Genomic DNA, 6,000 nt, shown 5'->3' with positions numbered 1-6,000 from the left:
TGAGGGGCGCTTGAGGTAGACCAAGCATTAACTGTCGCCCACTGTAGCCTCAGTTTCCCCAACTATAGGGATAATTCTTCAGTAGTAATTCCTTAATAGGTTTCAAAGTAGTAATCTTGCCTTTCTGAGAACTAACCTGGTTTAGCACCTGACCTTCAAGGAACTTGTAGCAGCTTGGTTCTTGTCGTCAAATCCGTGATTCAACTCTTGCTGTATCCTATCAGAGGCCACCCTGAAATTTTTTTTTTTTTCCAAGTTTGAACTTGGGGGAAAAAAAAAAGTCAAAGTTGGAAGTTGGAAGACAGATGTCTTGAGCAGAGTCTTTGATGCCTTCAGTTAGTAGCTGTGTGGCTACCTTTTCAGTTCTTTCTTTGCCATAAAAACTCAGCTTACACTGTAGTAGGCAGAATCAATTTTGAACATGAATGTGAAATTGCTATGCAAATAAGGCATTGAACAAACGTAGGCTGCACCATGTTCAGAAAAAGAGTAGGTTTATTGACAGTTTTGGATGGCTTTAAAAAATTCCATTTCTTGAACACATGCTTCTTGCCCCTTACTCTCTTTTGATGTTCTAGACCATACTATTTGATAACTTCAGGTATAGGTAAAAAAATTTTTTTTCACACATAAGCGCTTTAGATACATAGCTGTAAAAAGCATGCTCAAAATAGTTTTGTTAATTTTAAATGCAGAACAAAATGCTTACGGACATCTATCTGACGCTACTTGTGTAATGTGTAACTTACTAAAGTGAAGCCATTCTTTCTCCTAGGAATTAGGCCAACTTTTAGGGTTATTTGGAAAGACCAGACACATTTATCAGGACCCTTCTTCAGAAACACATGTGGGGCTGTAAGCAATGTATTTCCTGGCTTCTGACATGAGCGAAACATCTGGCAAACCCAAAGCTGTAATGGAACTGTGAGTTGGCTGTGTTCTTGTGCATTTCTTTGCAATGCCAAGGCAAGACTGGAGCCTATCAGGTACCACTATCATCCTCATAAAGTGGAGGTCCTTTTGTAGGCCCAGATGTATCTGAGGGTGGAGAGGAAGGATGGGGAACACTGCCAGATCTTCCTGATCTTACCTACCCACCCCACACACCCTAAAGGCCAAGGAGAGATATGGAGAACAGCTTTTCTTTTCTCCTCTAAATGTGATCACAATGGAGGAGTGAATTTTTTTCCCCCAGTACCTCCCTTGCCTTCTAGAAATTGATAACCACTGTATTAGTTTTCTATTGACTTAAAACAGCACAAATGTATTGCAGTACAGGAGGTCAGAAGTCCTAAAATCAAAGTGTCAGTAGAGCTGCCTTCCATCTGAGGGCCCTAGGGGAGAATTGGTTTCCTTGCCTTCTCTTGCCTCCAGAAGCTTCCTTGGCCTGTGGGCCTCCATCTTCAAGGCAAGCAGCAGAGTTTCCTCAAATTTGTCTCTCTCTCTCTTTCTCTCATTCACCTCTGCTTCTGTCATCACATCTCTTTGACACTGACATTCCCGCCTTCCTCTTATAAGGACTCATGATTACACTGGGTATACCAAAATAACCAAAGATAGTGCCTTCCTTTTCCCAGATCCTGAACTTAATAACATCTAGGAAGACACTTTGGACATCTAGTTTGAGGATTTGAATATGAATGTCTTCAAATGGCTGTTAGAAAATTTTCCACTTTGAAAGTACTCTTAATTCAAAAGTGCAAAGCCTGGATTCTGGATCCATTACTGCCTGTGGGACCTGAGTCAGGCAGCCTTGCTTCTTTCTGTCCGTTTCCTCATCTCTCTGTGTCACTGGAGTTTTCTCAACAGCCTGTGAAGGGGCTGTAATGACTCAAGTTTCAGTAAGACCCCACCAACAAAAGACAAGACTTAGGCCCTCCCCACAGCACCACCTTCTTCTTCTTTATAGGAATATTACAGCATTGTTTCTCATGTCTCCACACAGCAGCTCTCAAATCTTCCCACTGTGCCCTCCTTTTTTTTAGATTATTTATTTATTTGACAGATCACAAGGAGGCAGAGAGGCAGGCAGAGAGAGAGAGGAGGAAGCAGGCTCCCCACTGAGCAGAGAGCCCGATGCGGGGCTCGATCCCAGGACCATGGCATCATGACCCGAGCTGAAGGCAGAGGCTTTAACCCATTGAACCACCCAGGTGCCCCCACTGTGCCCTCTTTTAGTTTACTCTGGTCCAGTAAAGACAACAGATGATCTGTAGGATAGGAAACACTAGAATATGCAAGACACCATGACTGAGAATCTTAGAGGGGCCCCAACCAAACAATTTCATGGACATTGCAAGTAATTTTACATTAGCAATATCAAAGAGAATGACCATGAAGAAAATGTCGTAGCCTCTGGAGAGGCAGACAGGATTGAAGACCTTATTCATAGTTACCATCACTTGATCTTTTTTTTTTTTTTTTCCAATTTACTTATTTTCAGAAAAACAGTATTCATTATTTTTTCACCACACCCAGTGCTCCATGCAAGCTGTGCCCTCTATAATACCCACCACCTGGTACCCCAACCTCCCACCCCCCCGCCACTTCAAACCCCTCAGATTGTTTTTCAGAGTCCATAGTCTCTCATGGTTCATCTCCCCTTCCAATTTACCCAAAAGCACATACCCTCCCCAATGTCCATAACCCTACCCCCCTTCTCCCAACCCCCCTCCCCCCAGCAACCCACAGTTTGTTTCGTGAGATTAAGAGTCACTTATGGTTTGTCTCCCTCCCTATCCCATCTTGTTTCATGGATTCTTCTCCTACCCACTTAAGCCCCCATGTTGCATCACCACTTCCTCATATCAGGGAGATCATATGATAGTTGTCTTTCTCCGCTTGACTTATTTCGCTAAGCATGATACGCTCTAGTTCCATCCATGTTGTCGCAAATGGCAAGATTTCGTTTCTTTTGATGGCTGCATAGTATTCCATTGTGTATATATACCACATCTTCTTGATCCATTCATCTGTTGATGGACATCTAGGTTCTTTCCATAGTTTGGCTATTGTGGACATTGCTGCTATAAACATTCGGGTGCATGTGCCCCTTTGGATCACTACGTTTGTATCTTTAGGGTAAATTCCCAGTAGTGCAATTGCTGGGTCATAGGGCAGTTCTATTTTCAACATTTTGAGGAACCTCCATGCTGTTTTCCAGAGTGGTTGCACCAGCTTGCATTCCCACCAACAGTGTAGGAGGGTTCCCCTTTCTCCGCATCCTCGCCAGCATCTGTCATTTCCTGACTTGTTGATTTTAGCCATTCTGACTGGTGTGAGGTGATATCTCATTGTGGTTTTGATTTGTATTTCCCTGATGCCGAGTGATATGGAGCACTTTTTCATGTGTCTGTTGGCCATCTGGATGTCTTCTTTGCAGAAACGTCTGTTCATGTCCTCTGCCCATTTCTTGATTGGATTATTTGTTCTTTGGGTGTTGAGTTTGTTAAGTTCTTTATAGATTTTGGACACTAGTCCTTTATCTGATATGTCGTTTGCAAATATCTTCTCCCATTCTGTCAGTTGTCTTTTGGTTTTGTTAACTGTTTCCTTTGCTGTGCAAAAGCTTTTGATTTTGATGAAATCCCAAAAGTTCATTTTTGCCCTTGCTTCCCTTGCCTTTGGCGATGTTCCTAGGAAGATGTTGCTGCGGCTGAGGTCGAAGAGGTTGCTGCCTGTGTTCTCCTCAAGGATTTTGATGGATTCCTTTCTCACATTGAGGTCCTTAATCCATTTTGAATCTATTTTTGTGTGTGGTGTAAGGAAATGGTCCAATTTCATTTTTCTGCACGTGGCTGTCCAATTTTCCCAACACCATTTATTGAAGAGGCTGTCTTTTTTCCATTGGACATTCTTTCCTGCTTTGTCGAAGATTAGTTGACCATAGAGTTGAGGGTCTATTTCTGGGCTCTCTATTCTGTTCCATTGGTCTATGTGTCTGTTTTTGTGCCAGTACCATGCTGTCTTGATGATGACAGCTTTGTAATAAAGCTTGAAGTCCGGAATTGTGATGCCACCAACTTTGGCTTTGTTTTTCAATATCCCTTTGGCTATTCGAGGTCTTTTCTGGTTCCATATAAATTTTAAAATTATTTGTTCCATTTCTTTGAAAAAGATGGATGGTACTTTGATAGGAATTGCATTAAATGTGTAGATTGCTTTAGGTAGCATAGACATTTTCACAATATTTATTCTTCCAATCCAGGAGCATGGAACATTTTTCCATTTCTTTGTGTCTTCCTCAATTTCTTTCATGAGTACTTTATAGTTTTCTGAGTATAGATTCTTAGCCTCTTTGGTTAGGTTTATTCCTAGGTATCTTATGGTTTGGGGTGCAATTGTAAATGGGATTGACTCCTTAATTTCTCTTTCTTCTGTCTTGTTGTTGGTGTAGAGAAATGCAACTGATTTCTGTGCATTGATCTTATATCCTGACACTTTACTGAATTCCTGTATAAGTTCTAGCAGTTTTGGAGTGGAGTCTTTTGGGTTTTCCACATAGAGTATCATATCATCTGCAAAGAGTGATAATTTGACTTCTTCTTTGCCGATTTGGATGCCTTTAATTTCCTTTTGTTGTCTGATTGCTGAGGCTAGGACTTCTAGTACTATGTTGAATAGCAGTGGTGATAATGGACATCCCTGCCGTGTTCCTGACCTTAGTGGAAAAGCTTTCAGTTTTTCTCCATTGAGAATGATATTTGCAGTGGGTTTTTCATAGATGGCTTTGATGATATTGAGGTATGTGCCCTCTATCCCTACACTTTGAAGGGTTTTGATCAGGAAGGGATGCTGTACTTTGTCAAATGCTTTTTCAGCATCTATTGAGAGTATCATATGGTTCTTGTTCTTTCTTTTATTGATGTGTTGTATCACATTGACTGATTTGCGGATGTTGAACCAACCTTGCAGCCCTGGGATAAATCCCACTTGGTCGTGGTGAATAATCCTTTTAATGTACTGTTGAATCCTATTGGCTAGTATTTTGGTGAGAATTTTTGCATCTGTGTTCATCAAGGATATTGGTCTATAGCTCTCTTTTTTGATGGGATCCTTGTCTGGTTTTGGGATCAGGTGATGCTGGCCTCATAAAATGAGTTTGGGAGTTTTCCTTCCATTTCTATTTTTTGGAACAGTTTCAGGAGAATAGGAATTAGTTCTTCTTTAAATGTTTGGTAGAATTCCCCCGGGAAGCCATCTGGCCCTGGGCTTTTGTTTGTTTGGAGATTTTTAATGACTGTTTCAATCTCCACCTAAAGGAGCTGGAGAAAGAACAAGAAAGAAACCCTAAGCCCAGCAGGAGAAGAGAAATCATAAAGATCAGAGCAGAAATCAATGAAATAGAAACCAAAAAAACAATAGAACAAATCAACCAAACTAGGAGGTGGTTCTTTGAAAGAATTAATAAAATTGATAAGCCCTTGGCCAGACTTATCAAAAAGAAAAGAGAAAGGACCCAAATAAATAAAATCATGAATGAAAGAGGAGAGATCACAACTAACACCAAAGAAATACAAACTATTATAAGAACATACTATGAGCAACTCTACGCCAACAAATTTGACAATCTGGAAGAAATGGATGCATTCCTAGAAACATATAAACTACCAAAATTGAACCAGGAAGAAATAGAAAGCCTGAACAGACCCATAACCATCACTTGATCTTAAGGCACTACTACTTCTTCTTTTTTTTTTAAGATTTTATTTATTTATTTGACAGAGATCACAAGTAGAGGCAGGCAGAGAGAGAGAAGGAAGCAGGACTTCTGCTGAGCAGAGAGCCTGATGTGGGGCTCAATCCCGGGACCCTGGGATCATGACCTGAGCTGAAGGCAGAAGCTTTAACCCACTGAGCCACCCAGGTGCCCAAAGGCACTACTTCTATGTCAAGCCAGTCTATTTGCTGTCAATGGTCCTGTTTCATTTGCCAACATTTTTTCTTGCCTCATCTCTTGATTTTCTCCATAGAAGAAAGGCCAAGTGGGTGACAGGCGCT

This window comes from Neovison vison, chromosome 4 (assembly GCF_020171115.1).
Source record: "Neovison vison isolate M4711 chromosome 4, ASM_NN_V1, whole genome shotgun sequence".
Classification (NCBI taxonomy): Eukaryota; Metazoa; Chordata; class Mammalia; order Carnivora; family Mustelidae; genus Neogale; species Neogale vison.
The sequence above is the reverse complement of the archived record's forward strand: the minus strand, read 5'-3'. Positions refer to the sequence as shown.